The sequence below is a fragment of the Quercus robur genome, chromosome 5, assembly GCF_932294415.1.
Source record: "Quercus robur chromosome 5, dhQueRobu3.1, whole genome shotgun sequence".
NCBI classification, from domain to species: domain Eukaryota; kingdom Viridiplantae; phylum Streptophyta; class Magnoliopsida; order Fagales; family Fagaceae; genus Quercus; species Quercus robur.
The window spans coordinates 65,990,793-66,007,195 of NC_065538.1; the positions used below are offsets into that span (position 1 = coordinate 65,990,793).

A 16,403-nucleotide genomic window follows, 5' to 3' on the forward strand; every position below is an offset into this window, starting at 1 on the left:
CTTATCTTAAGCTTTGAGAGTGCAATTGCCTTCTCCTCTGCTACCTAATTGTAATTACTAAGGATAACCTAGATGTCATTGTTGAGTATTTTATCTTTCTTTATTTTACATTCTATTCATTGTTTTAACACCAAACAGCCATCAACATATTCAAGATCCAATCTTTCATTACCAAAACAATCATTACCCAAAGAAATTCATTTCATTGACCAATATAAAAAGCACATCGCACCAAATATAGCCAATTAACTACATGCAGATTATGTCCAAAACATTACAATCATTTTCAACCTCTATCAAACCCAAATTTAACAAACCTATGTTCCTAAGAAAACACCAAATTTAAACTCATAAAGAAGTTATCAATACATTTGGTAACTATAACATCATTACTAGGAATATTCTTTAGTAATGGATATCTCTTTAAATATCCCATTTCATTTTAGTGTTCCACATGTGTGAAAAAGATAGAAAGAAGCCCCTAATTAAAATGAACTAATTAAATAAAAACTACTCAACAAGAATCATCCAAAATTACATAAAACAATCAACATTCCCAATATCAACTAAAACCACCTTATAACTTCATGCAAGCCACCTGCTTGCCCCAATTCAACAACTCACCACAAACATAGAAAGAGAGAGAGGGAGAGAGAGTACCTGAAGCAAGAGGAGATAGATAGCTGCTTTGGAAGTGTATAGTAGCAAGTAAATTAGGTAGGTTGCCTATGGATGAACCAAATCCAAACTAGCACACAAACATGAAAAAAAGGTAGCAAGAGACAGAACACTCAAAATCCACAATACTCTTTTCATTTTTTTTTTTTTTTTTCTTAGAACCCATTAGAAAAAGAAGCACAAAAAAAAATAAAAACAAAATAAAAACAAAATAATTAAACAATTAAATAATTAAAATAATAAAATAAATAAAAAATAAAACCAAAGAGAGAGTACCTGAAGCAAAAGAAGATAGATAGCTGCTTCAAGAAGTGTGTAGTAGTAAGTAAATTAGGCAGGCTGCCTGTGGATGAACCAAATGGAGAACATATTATTGGATGATTTTATTTTATTTTTGATAATCTATATTGCAAACAACATATTCTTAAATCCAACTCCTATGCAAAGCAGTTAGGACCAACAAAGACACAATACAAAAAACAAAACACACCCATCTGCAAAACTGGACAAAAAATTGAGGATGGTACCAACTTTGTTAAAATTTAGGGTAACATTTTCACTTTTAGAACTAACTCAGATGGTTCCATACTTAGATTCTCTAATTGGTAGCACAAGCTATAAAATTAGATTTGAGATGATTGAAGATTGATAAATATTTGGACAAGGAGACTGCAACATTAATGAAGTGACACATTAGCAATAAGGAATCAGGCTGTAAACACACAGAATGAACCAATTTAAATATAACCAGTGGTTGAAGCCAATTGAAGTTGATTTTATTATGCTAACTTCAACCTACAAGAATGAACCAATTAAAATATAACTAGTGGTTTGTGAAAAACTTCATCAAATCAAGCAGGGTATTATATATCCATGCATTAAAAGTTGTTAAAGATTTTGCATTTTGAAATAATATACTCAAGAAAGCTACAATGATAGCTAGCTGCAATCATACAACACACTTAAATGAGATGATTGCATTCATCTGAGAATGAGTTTTCCATAGGCTTATATAGTAATAGATACCAGATCACAAGGATTATGTGAAGCCTGTGATGCAATAACAAAGCCTGATTGTTATCAATGCATTAATCATGTGGCAATAGGTTAATGATTTGGTAATGATGCAATTTAATATATTAAAATTAAAGAAAACAGCAGGTGCTGGAAGTTAAAAATGCTAGATCAAGATGCATGTACCCCACATCTACGTGACTTCTATATCTAATATATCATAATGACAAATTTAATAAGATAAACCTAAATCCCAATTATAAGATATGAATCCAATTATTAATTTTGTTGATGTTGAAATAGTTTAGGGTGCATATCAAAGATATGATGTATTTTGTCTTCACATCAGACCAAAAACAGCGGCCAACTATGATCCTATGCTAACAAATGATATGTGTGTCGGTGACAATCAAAAGTAGTAAATGATATGTGTGAATTGCACTCAGAGTCACAGCAAACCACTCCTTCTCTCCTCCTCTCTGCCCTTAACTATAGCGACAATACATAATTGACCACCATTGTGAATTTGCATAAATTCCCAGAACAAGCTTAGCTCACATACAAAGAACTCAAGCAGTACATAATGACTCAAAATCCATTTAATTGATGCAGCAAAAGCCGGCATTGGACAAAAAACATTTCAATTTTAGCTGGAAACAATAAAAATGATAAAAACAAAGAACAAATATATATATATATATATATATATATATATATATATAAACAAACCTACCAGAATGTGTAGTATCCCCTCCTCTCGTGAGCATACATGAACTCTTTTCCGGGTCCACATGGCCAGAACTTATGTGGAAATTTTAAGATCTTTGTGTACACCATCACGTCACATGTCTCTATGGCCTCCATTTTCCACCTCCGTTTCATTATTTTATTCATTATGTTAATATTTAATCCAACAATTATAATATTAATTGGAACTTCCCAGAAACAATACTTAGGCCAAGGGACCACAAACATACATGACCTACTACCACCAAAATTTATATACTGAGAGAGTCCAACAAATTTGACTTATATATTTATATAATAATAAATAAATAAATAAATAAATAAATATAGAGTCCCAATGGATTTGTTTAAGCACATATATGTAAATAGCAGATCATGTGCATCAGTTAGCCACTTAAATACCCAAAGCAATGAATTTGTAAGCACCCTAACTCTGGCAGTAAAATTTTCACAGCATAAGTAAAAAAGTATATAATACAATCCAATCATGATAGCATTAATCATAGTAAGTTCTAGTTAGTGAGTATATGTAGGAAGAGAATAGAAATTAATATATTGAACCCAACGTTCTACATTTTCTTTTGGCATAAATATGGGAACTCACCTTATCCAAGCTAGGTAATTGTATAAGGCTTGAGGTTCCTTGCTTTCTCAGGGCCTAAATAATTAAAATGTGATTTTCAATTCTTTTCCCATCCATTCTTTACATTAAAACAGTTGAAACTTCAAAAATATGATTTTTACCCCCAAAATCCAAATTTTTTGGGGGAAAATCATAATATAGAACTAAGTCAACTAAACCAGAAGGCTCATAACTTAGACACGCTAAATCACTGAACAAAATCAAGCAGTCTCCTTATTGCAACCAAGCTAAAAACATTTGTCTTTTGAGAGACCAACCATCCAAAGCACCATTTTTAAAGAATATATTAAAGAAACATAGATTACTGAAAACACCTATGTGGTTTTTTATTTATTAATTTACCTTTTTTTATGTTTTTTTGAACCTAAGAACTATCCCTTAAAAATTGACCCAAAGCCTAAGTGGGACAACCACCGAACCATTTCAAACACAATTTTTTTTTTTTTTTTTTTTGATAAGTGATTTCAAACACAATTCAAGAAAATGCAAATCCAAAGCCCAGTAGATCAGAACTAATACGCCAAATCCAAATAAAATGAATCCCAATACATAGGATCTAAACGAGATTTTGGAACTAAAGACCTCAGTGTAAGACAGAACTAAAATTCAAAACTTTAATTTCTCAACTTTTCCTATACCATTTCTAGAAGAATCCTACCCAAATTTTTAGAAAGATCCAAATGAGCGAGAGTTTTCAGACATCCATCATCCACAAAACAAAAAGTTTATAGCTCAAATCAGACAGATAACGCCATTTTCTACACACTAAGGAAATTGAAGCACTAGTGCAATAAGCAGGAAATCAAAGATCTGAAAGTACACACTTAAATGAAGGATTAGATTTCATTGGTTCCCAAATAAGAACATGATAAATTTAGAACTTTACATTGTACATCCTTTCCTAAATTTTCTGACCAACCATGGACACTACTAGAAAGAAAATTAATCACACTTCAAAATTTACCTTCAAACAAAACTTGATACTACCAAAAAAAAAAAAAAAAAAAAAACCTTAACCATTCTCATGGATACTGCTAATAACATAGGCTTAGTAACTACCTTTGGGATTTCCGACTCTAGAATGAAATTGATCTAAAATATTGAAAATACATACCATTCTTCTGATCTAAGAGATGTAGATGGTGGCAAAAGAAATAGGGAGGAAAAGCTGTCATGGAGGTTAGAACTTTGGACGGGACCTTGAAAAAAATGCATGGCACACGCGTTAACCACTAAGGCAACATATGTTTTAATTGTTCTCGTCAATTATTTATTATAGCTATATTGATAATTAATGACAATTAATTCTATTTATACATTTAGTAGTATAAAAAAATTATAAATATATTTTTTTTAATTCTACAATTTGGTGAAGTCACTTGGTCATTTTATTAATGAGCTGCGAAATAAAATTTAAAAACAAAAAAAAAAAATCACATATACTCAATAAAATTCACCACACAACTTTCTCAAAAAAAAATAAATAAATAAATACCACACAACAAAAATTATCACACGTTCCATCTTATTAAAAATTTAAAAAAAATGATCATAGCTATTATTAAATTTATGTAAGAATTTTAATATATGATTAATTACATTTACTTTTAAAAAAAAAAATAATAATATGACTAATTGGATGGTCAAACTGAGAAAATATATATAGTTATATAGGTAAACAACACATGTCCATCACGTGCTATTCTTAGATTTGAAATCTAACCGTTGGATTTGAAGAATGTAATGAAAGGTTCATTCTAGTAAATTTTGGTTACAATTAAACGGTTGGATTTCGAGAAAAGCGCGGTCAAAATTTAGTCAAAGTCGGTCAAACCCAGTCAAACTTAATATATGGTCCCGACTCCCGAGGCCACCTGACTTGGTGAAATTCATACTCCAATCTTGATCAATTCAATTGAAGAGTATGGTGACATACTGGTGTTGGTGAAATTTGAAACCAATTGGATGTTCAGATTGAGAGAATATATATAGCCATATAGGTACACAACACATGTCCATCACGTGCCAATCTTAGATTTGAAATCTAACTGTTGGATTTAAAGAGTGTAATGAAAGGTTCATTCTGGTACATTATGATTAATGGTGATACAAAAAACACCAACTCCTAAGCTCGTCCATATGGCTTGTCCAATGAAAGACCAACTAGGACGAACCAAATGCATGTAGTGATCGTCCCAAGCATCCTTAATGACCTCGTTCATCTTTAGACGGATAAGGTCGCTTGAGAAGCTTGTCCATCCTTAGAAACATTTGGACAGACGAGCTTTACACAGAATTAGGAAAAAGTGAATGCATGAGGAAAAGTCGTCCCTAATAACCTCGTCCGTCCTTAATAAAGGATGGACGAGTTCATTGGACTCTGAACGTGTTGAACTTTGGACGACTTTGATTTCCACCGAGTGTAAGGGACGAGTTGAACTGCTATGAGCCAAGTCCTCCATTAACCATTATGGAACACAGGTCCAAATAAGGTAACTTCCATGGCAGTTATAGAAGTTACCTTCGAATTCTCCGAACTCCTCAACAATAGGAACGGTTATTAAACAAATAACCATTTCACATATGCTATATAAGCATTCATCGATGAGAAGGTAGAGGATTATTTAGACACTTTTCACAGAATACTCCCTTTTTACTTGGAATCACAAATCCACTGACTTTATCATCGGAGGACTTTTGGTCGGTCTCCGCCGGTTTCCTCTGACTTAGTATATCTTAGGGCCTGAGACTTTCAGCCTACTGATTTCCAAGGAACCATCAGTTGGCACTGTCTGTGGGAAAGAGATTGTTTTGCAATTTTCTTTTCTATGACAAAAGGTTGAATGGTTCAGACCAGATCGAGGGCTACTAGCCCAGGCCATCAGGGAAGCAGATACACTTCAAGCAACCCCTATCGCGATCACCAATCTGCACTGATCATGCAGACATCATCTGTCCAACATGTGCAATCTATGGTGACTGCAATGGCGGAGTTAACTCGCTAAAACCAAGAATTAAGAATAGAGATTAATCTGAGAAGGCAGACACGTGAAGAGCGTGAAGGAGGAGGACAAACACAGAGTCATGATGATAGAGAAAATACTGAAATTGGAAGTCAATTAAGAGACACCACTTCACGAATGGTGCCGCACTTGAAAGAGGAAATGGACCAAATGAAGAAAGTCATGGAAGAAATGAAAAAGAACATGACAAAGGCGAATCCTATAGAAGATTTGGTCCACAGAACTGATTTCCCCTTTACAGCTTCTATCAACGGTCACCCTCTACCACCAAAGTTCAAGTTATCTTCTCTGGATTCATATGATGGAACGCGTGACCCATTTGATCACATTGCTACTTTTAAGACTACAATGCACCTTCAAGGGGTCTCTGATGAAATCATGTGTAGAGCCCTCCCTACCACCTTTAAAGGTCCGGCATGAGTCTGGTTCAGTAAAATACCCCCGAATTCGGTAAGTTCTTTCGAAGAGTTGAGCAAGTTGTTTGTTAATAACTTCATTGGGGGACAGGGACATAAGCGTTCCTCGTCCAGCTTGTCAACCATAAAACAAGAAGAGAATGAGAGCCTGCGGTCATTCATCACTAGTTTCAACAGAAAAGCCCTAAGTGTGGACGAGGTAGATGACAAGTTTTTGTTGGCGGCCTTCCATAATGGGGTTAATTCTGACTTATTCATACATAAGCTCTATGTCCATGGCTGAACTTGTCCATTTGGCCCAAAATTTTATGAATGCAGAAGATGCGATTATTGCTAAGAAGAGGAAGAGGTTTGAGAGAATAGAAGCAAATCCCAATCGTCATTTCAAGCAAGGCTCTCATGCAAAGAAGGGACGGACAGAAGAAAAGAAGGACCAAGATAATAAGAAGCCTGGCTCTTCAGCACGGAGTCAACAATATACCCCTTTGAACATGCCACTTTAGCAGGTTCTTATGCAAATCAAGGATGATCCTTCCTTGAAGTGGCCAGAGAAAATGAAGGGAGATCCCAATAAGTGCAATAGGAATAAGTATTGTCGTTTCCATAGAGATCATGGGCATGATACAGATGAGTGTTTTAATTTAAAGCAGCAAATTGAGAATCTCATAAGGCAAGGGAAGTTGAGAAATTTCCTTGGACGAGACCACAACGACGAGAAATTGAAAGGGACGATAGAAGAATCATCGCGACCACCGCTCAGAGAAATAAGAGTCATCATAGGGTGAAGTTCGACAGGCCAGTCATCCAAGTCAAAGAAAGCATACTTAAAGGTAGTGTAGAGCGTCCAACTTTCGGGACGATCACCAAGGGCAAAGTCCATGGACGAGCAAGCGATCACTTTCATGGATGAAGACGCCAAGAGAATTCACCACCCTCACGATGATGCTATTGTCATCACTAAAAGAGTGCTAGTGAACCTTGCCCTTACTGCTGACTACACAACCAAAAGAGTGCTAGTGGACAACGGAAGCTCGGCAGACATTTTATATTATCCAGCTTTTCAACAAATGAGTTTAGGATGAGATTAACTCTGTCCAGTGAACTCCCCCCTAGTAGGTTTTGGTGGAATGAAGGTACAGCCTATGGATACTATTTTATTATCAGTGGTAGTGGGGGAATATCCGCAACAAATCACCAAGGATGTGAACTTTCTTGTGGTAGATTGTTCATCCTTTTACAATGCCATAATTGGAAGGCCAACTTTAAATAGTTGGAAGGCTGTTACATCTACCTACCACCTATCGGTCAAGTTTCCAATAGAACACGGAGTAGGACAAGTACAAGGAGGCCAACTAGCAGCCAGAGAATGTTACCTGGCCATGTTGGCTATGGATGAACAAGTTCAGACCATGAATATTGAAAAAAAAAAGAGCTGTAGCAGAGCCCACCGAAACATTGGAAGATATTCCTTGGATGAAAATAACCCTGAGAGGTGTACCAGGGTTGGAGCAAATCTAGAAGAGAAGATTAAGAAGGACCTCGTCCAGTTTTTGAAGAAAAATATTGATGTATTTTCTTGGATTCATGAGGATATGTCAGGTATAGATCCTAGTGTCATTACCCATCGTCTGAATGTATGTCCTTCTTCCAAGCCAGTGCGACAAAAGAAGAGGGTGTTTGCCCCTAAGAGAGATAATGCTATCTAAGACGAAGTTCAAAAGTTAATTATGGTGAAGTTTATTAGAGAAGTGTACTATCCGGATTGGTTGGCCAATGTAGTAATGGTAAAGAAGGCAAACGGCAAGTGGAGAATGTGTGTAGATTTCACCGATCTAAACAAGGCTTGCCCCAAGGATAGCTACCTGCTGCCGCGCATTGACCAATTGGTAGATTCCACTACGAGCCACAAGTTACTTAGGTTCATGGATGCTTTCTCTAGATGCAATCAGATAAGGATGGATGAGGCAAATCAAGAGAAGACATCCTTTGTCACAAGTCAAGGCTTGTTCTGTCATAAGGTGATGCCCTTCGGTTTAAAGAATGCAGGGGCAACATATCAGAGATTGGTTAACTACATGTTTAGTTTGCAGATCAAGCGGAATGTGGAAGTCTATGTAGATGACATGCTGGTGAAGAGTCAGGACGAAGGAAGGCAACTAAACGACCTGCAGGAAACAATTGACACACTTAGGTAGTACCACATGAAGTTGAACCCTAGCAAATGTGCTTTTGGAGTATCATCAGGGAAATTCCTTGGATTTATGGTCTCCCATAGGGGAATTGAAGTGAATCCTGACAAAATTCAAGCAATACTAGACATGAAGCCTCCGCAAAGTATTGAAAAAATCTAGTCCCTCACCGAACGAGTTGCTGCACTTAACAAGTTTGTCTCTAAAGCTACTGACAAATGTTTGCCATTTTTTAAGGTTCTTAAAAAAGCATTTGAATGGACCAATGAGTGTCAGAAAGCTTTCGAAGATCTAAAGGCGTATCTCACCATGGCTTCTTTGTTAAGTCCGTCCGTGTTGGGAGAAGAGTTTTATTTGTACTTGGCAGTCACCTCGCATGCCATAAGTTCAACATTGATAAGAGAATAAGACAAAGTGCCAAGGCCTGTGTACTATACAAGTAAGGCATTGAGGGGAGCGGAAGGACGATATCCACAAATGGAGAAATTGGCCTTCGCATTGATAACAGCTTCCAGGAAACTAAGGCATTATTTCCAAGCTCCTGTCATTAATGTCATGATGGATCATTCACTTAAGAAGGAAATGAACAAGTTAAAAGCTGCAAGATGACTGATCCAATGGGCTGTCGAGCTTAATGAATTTGATATCAGATATCAACCAAGGCATGCAACAAAAGCTCAAGCTCTGGCAGATTTCATTGCAGAGTTTACTCCAAGTTATAAGGACTTAAACGGAATGGAGAATAGAAAGAAATGGGTTGTCCATGTGGATGGCACATCAACACAGCATGCAGGAGGAATAGGAGTTGTTTTACTGTCCCTAGAGGGAGATAAATTGAAGCACAATGTTCGTCTACAATATCAAATGACCAACAATGAAGCTGAATATAAAGCCCTTCTTAAAGGGTTGGAGTTGGCTAAATCTATGGAAGCATAATCAGTTTTCGTCCTGGGAGACTCACAGCTAATCATAAACCAAGTGGATGGGACATGTGAAGCCAAAGAAGAACGAATGAAGAAGTACCTTAACAAGGTGTTACGCCTTGTTAAGAAGTTTAAGGAAGCCGATTTTGTTTAGCTTCCAAGAGAACAAAATATTGAAGCTAATACTTTAGCAAAAAAAGCCTCAGCAAGTGAAGTAACAACTTTCCAAACGTGAATCAGATAGAGGATGAAGAGAATTGGATGACTCCAATAGTGTCATACTTGAAGGATGGAAAGCTTCCAGAAGGAAAAGACGAGGCCAGGAAGCTCAAAGTTAGATCAGCCAGATACGTCCTCATGAACGAGGTACTATACAAAAGGGGTTTTTCACAACCTTACCTGAGGTGTTTAGCTTCGGACAAAGCTAACTATGTATTAAGGGAGGTTCATGAAGGAACATGTGTTAACTATTCAGGGGCCAGATCACTTGTCCACAAGGTCGTCCGTGCGGGCTACTACTAGCTAAACATGCAAGCTGATGCCAAGGCATATGTTAAGATTTGTGATCAATGCCAACGATTTAGTAACGTCCCTAGACAACCATCAGAGTATCTCACCCCTATGATGGCCCCATGGCCTTTTGCACAATGGGGCTTAGACATCTTGGGTCCCTTTCCGCTTGGGACGAAGCAGATGAAATTTCTGGTAGTAGGTATTGATTATTTCACCAAATGGATAGAAGCAGAACCGTTAGCAAATATCACGCAACAAAATGTCAAGAACTTTGTCTAGAAGAAACATTGTGTGCAGGTTTGGGGTACCTAGAGTATTAGTGTCTGACAATGAACGATAATTTGAAAATGCACTGTTCAGGGACTTTTGCGAACACTTCGGAATTCAGAATCATTATTCCTCGCCCGCCCATCCCCAAGCAAACGGTCAGGCGGAAGTTGCAAACCGATCCTTGTTGAAAATCATCAAGACTCGACTTGAGGGGGCAAAGGGAGTATGGCCAAATGAGCTACCAGGTGTTCTATGGGCGTACAGGACGATGATGAGAACCCTTACAGGGGAAACTCCTTTCAAGTTAGCCTATAGAAGCGAAGCAGTCATACCTGCAGAAGTGCACATGGCCAACCACAGAGTGATGATGTATCAGGATAAGGATAATGAGGAACAACTCCATTTAAACCTTGATCTAATAGACGAGGTGAGGACAAACGCAGAACATAGGACGGCAAGGTACAAAAATCTAATGGCTAGGTAGTATGATACAATGGTGAAGCCAAGGCGATTTAACATAGGAGACCTCATCCTAAAAAAGGTTTCTTTGGCAACCAAAAACCCGGCTCATGGGAAACTAAGGCCTAATTGGGAGGGACCCTACAGAGTTATCAACTATAAAAGGTAAGGATCCTACTACCTGGAGGCCATGGACGGGAGAAAATTGGATCATCCTTGGAATGTAGAGCACCTGAGGAGGTACTATTAGTAAAAGTGAGCCTGGATGGGTATTACTATGGACGAGCTTGGAGCTTGTTTGTCTACTTATGTTCTACTTATGTTTGATGCTAATTGTGTTTAATACTGCTACTTTATTATTTATGTTGTGATTATAGACGAAGTTATGGAGTTTGTACTTATTAAATTCCCTAAGCCTAAAAAGGCATTAGCATGTATATGCCTTATCTGTGAACAATATTTATGTTATGTACAAAATGTTGTGTGAATTTCAAATTAATCTCCATACTATTTTCATTCAAGCTAACCCATAAAAGGGCTAAAAGATTCAAGACAAATTAATTCTCTGGACGCAGAGATGTAACGTTTATAAGTTTTCCTGAGTAAAACAAGGAAAAGAACTTAGGCATACTCATCCTAGTCATGGATGAGGGAAAGCCTTATAAAGCATATTCGTCCAAATTAAGGACGAGAATAAAAAGCCAACTGAAACAATCCAATCTTTTAATGAGTGAAAAGTTAGGCAAAAGAAACTAGATAGAATGTAAAACCAGCTTGCAAGTCTTAGGACGAATAAAGCTAAATGAAAAATACTACCCACAAAGACGAGTTACATTAACAAAAATAATATAAAAATATATATATATATATATATATACATATATGTATATATATATATATTTTCACCATGGACGAGCCAAAGTTGGAATTGATATAGATAACAGCATACATCCACACAATGATAGAAAATAAACTTCCATTAACTAAAGGGTGGACATCCTACGTCCAAAAACCCTTGTTAAGTCAAAACAAACTGATGATTGTTTAAGACCCCATCCTAAAACCACGGATGAGGCAAATGTATTTTGGTTACATACTGAAATAATTGTTTAAGACCCCGTCCTAAAACCATGGATGAGGCAAATGTATTTTGGTTACACAAAAAGGTCCCAAAACTAAGGACCAAACTAAAACCAAAAGAAATACAGGGATCAATTGTGTAAAGGTCTCGCCTTTAAGAAGAAGGGGCATTAGCATTGGGATCGTCTTGGGGTGGCTGAGTGCTGGTATCATCTTCCACATTGACGTCCTTGGAGCTAGTTTGGAGAAGAGAGCTGGTAGCAGCAGCTAGGTTAAGCTTAATAGAGCTAAAGTCCACTTCTAGGAAGTTTTCCATAGCATCTGCTCTAAAATCCTCAAAACCTGTTGCATAATTGGTATCCAGAAGATCGGTGTATTGCTTGGACGCCTTGAATTCAGTCACTGCACCATCTTTAGCCTTGGATAGAAGAGTACTCAGCTTGTCATTCTTTTTTGTAGGTGGTCAAGAAGAGTGTCTTTTACCACTGCATCAGTTTTCAACTCCTCAATCAAGTTCTGGAGCTCTGTTGTCTTCTCTTTAGCCTTGGTAGCCACCCCAACCCATTTCTTGAATTCTTCCTTCACCTCCTGAATCCTCGTCTTTAACAAGATCCTCGTCTTGTCCAATCCTATAGCTTGCCTGGACGCTGCAATAAATTTTGACATAGCCTAAAGAAAAAAAAATGATGAATGAAGGTTAGATGAAAAAAAAAAATATATATATATATATATATTGGCAAAGACGAGGAAAAGTATGTGATTACTTACCTTAAAAAGATCGTGAACACCAGAGTGTTCAAAATCCTTCAAGGACATGTCATAGCAAGTATTTATGTGCTCGTCCAAAACAGCCTTCTCAAAACGCTCCCAAGCCAAGTCTTCATTTTCAATGATATTTGAAGGGACCTATTGAGAAGGTTGGGATGTGGCAGGCACAGTCGTCTTAGGCGGAGGAGACTTGGATGGAGTGGTCTCAATTGGAGTGGACGAGTCCACATCATAAATTTTGACAGGCTGTTGAGATGAGGGAATGTTGGGCTTGATTGTTTGGAACAATCCATGCTTGGCCTTTTTGCCTTGTTGGTTGGGGAGATTTCCCAAATGTAGACTTTGGACATAGATCTCTTTTTGTCCCCAGCCAATGGACGAGGTTGAGGCTGGGTCTCAGGACGATCTTCTTCATCTACAATTTCTTTTCCCTTATTTTCTTTCATTGTTGACACTCCTAAAAGTGAAAAACAATAAGTGAGGAATTATAAGTAGATCAGGAAATAAGGTTAAGTGTTCAAAATGACATCAGGTAGAAACTTACTTCTTCTTACTATGACTTCATGAGCAATAGCCTCATTTGATGGTTCAGGACCAAGTTCCCACTTCGCAAGACGTCGTAGGGTAACTAAAGAACGAAAATCCCTATCAGCGAAAAGACAAGCTCTATGGACGCAATCACGGTGGAATTTGCTTAAAGACGGTCGTTTAACACCTGTCAAACAAATGATAAACAAGAGTTAGAAGCAAATAAAAAATAAGTCGAAAGAAAGAAAAATGAAAAAGGGGAAGGACGTACCTTCAGGATGAAGGTTCCCTAAATCCTCAGAGTAAGGGCCAAAAGGGTCCTTGCTAATGTCCACAAGTTCCTTGCCCAAAAACCAGAGACAAAGATAAACTCTGTCTTCCAATTTCTGTCAGATGAGGCCAAAGACTTGATTAATCTACAATCTTTACCCCTAGCTGTGAATTGGTAAAAGCCAAGGGATTGATTTATTTCTGAAGGTTTGTAACAAAAAAGGAACTCGTCCACAGTAAGGGGACGATCCCTCCCAAATACTTCACTCCACAAAATTTGCATAGAGATAACTAATCTCCACGCATTAGGGTTAAATTAACATATACCTAAACCTAACTTGACCAATAACTCTCTAGCAAATGCATTCAATGGTAACCTAAAACCCCCCAAGAAATAAGCCTTGTTGACGCCTACCCCAAAATGGGGATTGCCGCACCACTCTCCATGGACGGGCAACCTAGGGTTAAGCTCATCTGGGATCTGGTACCATGCCCTAAGATTGTTAAGCCTTTGCTTATTCGTTTTGGAATGAATACCTACAACACAACTGTAAACGATCTCCTCTTCGTCCAAAAGACTAGACAGAGGGACATTTGGACGAAGTGCCAGCTAGGGAACCAGAGGCTTTCCTAAGTTGTTCTTGGATAACTTCTAAAGGAAGCCCAGGCACACCAGAGGTATACCCCTTGTTCGTAGAGCTCTCCCCACTACTATGACTACTGTTACTTGAACCACCATTACTGGTTGTATCATAATACTCGTCTATCACTTTCTCTGTACTATCGCTAGACGAGGAAATAACAATTTGAGACATTTTTTGGAAACCAAATACCTAAAGACGAGAAGGAAGAAAGTACTTGGCTCTAGACGAGAGAGGACTATGAATGCGGAGAAACTTCTAGACGAAGAAAGATTTCAGAAATGTGAAAGGTAGCAGAGGAATTCCACTATTTATAGACATCTGACCTAGGTATTCGAAACGGCACGACCAACCAGGATATGACACATGGCTTACCCCTCGAAAAAATAAATCGACGAGACTAGACATCAATGAAATTATGACACATGGCACGTACAGTTGTAGACATTAAGTGCACAAATCCTTTAGACGATCCATGTGGACAAGGGGGCAATTGATGGTGATACAAAAAACACCAACTCCTGAGCTCGTCCAATGAAAGACCAACTAGGGCGAACCAAATGCATGTAGTGATCGTCCCAAGCATCCTTAATGACCTCGTCCATCTTTAGACGGACGAGGTCCCTTGAGAAGCTTGTCCGTCCTTAGAAACATTTGGACATATGAGCTCTACACGGAATTAGGAAAAAGTGAATGCATGAGGAAAAGTCGTCGCTAATAACCTCGTCTATCCTTAGTAAAGGATGCACGAGTTCATTGACTTTGAACGTATTGGACTTTGGACGACTTTGATTTCCACCGAGCATAAGGGACAAGTTGAACTGCTATGAGCCAAGTTCTCCATTAATTATTATGGAACACATATCCAAATAAGCTAACTTCCATGGCGGTTATGGAAGTTACCTCTGAATTCTCCGAACTCCTTGACAATAGGAACGGTTATTAAACAAATAACCGTTTCACGTATGCTATATAAGCATTCATCGATGAGAAGGTAGAGGATTATTCAGACACTTTTCATAGAATACTCCTTTTTTACTTGGAATCACAAATCCACTGACTTTATCATCGGAGGACTTTTGACCAGTCTCCACCGGTCTCCTCTAACTTAGTATTTGTTTTTTCAGGATCAAGCCCTAAGATCATTAGCGTCCGAGACTTTCAGCCTACTGATTTCCAAGGAACCGTCAATGGTTACAATTAAACAGTTGGATTTAGAAAAAGATGCAGTCAAAGTTTAGTCAAAGTTGGTCAAATCCGGTCAAATTTAATAGATAGTCTCAAGATCACTGGACTTGGTGAAAATCATATTCAAATCTTGATCATTGGGATTGAAGAGTATGGTGACATATTAATGTTGGTTAAATTTGAGACCAATTGTAACTCTAAAAAATGTTACACCAACCAATAACTTATTATTGAATCCATATTTTGAAAATTCAACCGTTGGATTACATGTTCTATATGTTCTTAACATGCATACCAATTTTCATGCCAATCGGGTGTAATTTACCCTTTGATCTTTAAACTCATCTTTTAGGCATTATTCTAAACTACAAAGACTTGAATTTAAACAATTGATTGATTACATGGCTGAAAGTTTGTAAGCATGAAAAATATATGAAGATAATGTAATCTAACGGTAAATTTGTCAAAATTCACATTGAATTAAGAAATATAGGGTTGGGTTCAAATTACACCTGATGTAACTCTAAAAAATGTTACACCAACCAATAGCTTATTATCGAATTCATATTTTGAAAATCCAACCGTTGGATTACATGTTCTATATGTTTTTAACATGCATGCCAATTTTTATGCCAATCGAACATAATTTACCATTTGATCTTTAAATTCATCTTTTATGCGTTATTTTAAACTATAAAAACTTGAATTTAAACGATTGATTAATGACATGACTATTAATTTTTGATCACCTTGAAATTTTGTAAGCATGAAGAATATATGAAGATATGTAATCTAACAATAGGTTTGTCAAAATTCACATTGAATTAAGAAAGATAGGGTTGGGTTCAAGTTACACCTGATGTAACTCTAAAAAATGTTACACTAACCAATAACTTATTATTGAATTCATATTTTGAAAATAGGATTGTTGAATTACATGTTCTATATGCTCTTAACGTGCATGCCAATTTTCATGCAAATCGGCTGTAATTTACCATTTGATCTTTAAACACATCTTTTATGCATTATTCTAAACTACAAAAACTTCAATTT

At 37.1% G+C, this 16,403-nt stretch overlaps 1 protein-coding gene and 1 long non-coding RNA gene across 3 annotated transcripts in view; one reads left to right on the forward strand and one right to left on the reverse strand.

The window, feature by feature from the left end:
- The window catches only part of LOC126726728 (probable LRR receptor-like serine/threonine-protein kinase At1g56130), a 111,617-nt gene that overhangs the window by 37,353 nt on the left and 57,861 nt on the right, over positions 1 to 16,403 (forward strand). The window lies entirely within an intron of this gene.
- LOC126726732 (uncharacterized) lies at positions 660 to 4,069 on the reverse strand. Of its 2 annotated transcripts, none has more exons than XR_007656056.1 (3): positions 2,426 to 4,067; positions 955 to 1,021; positions 660 to 726 (listed from the first exon to the last, which is right to left on the reverse strand). It is a non-coding gene; the product is annotated as an uncharacterized LOC126726732 (long non-coding RNA). The 2 variants fall into 2 exon arrangements; XR_007656055.1 differs by having other exon boundaries at positions 664 to 748; positions 2,426 to 4,069.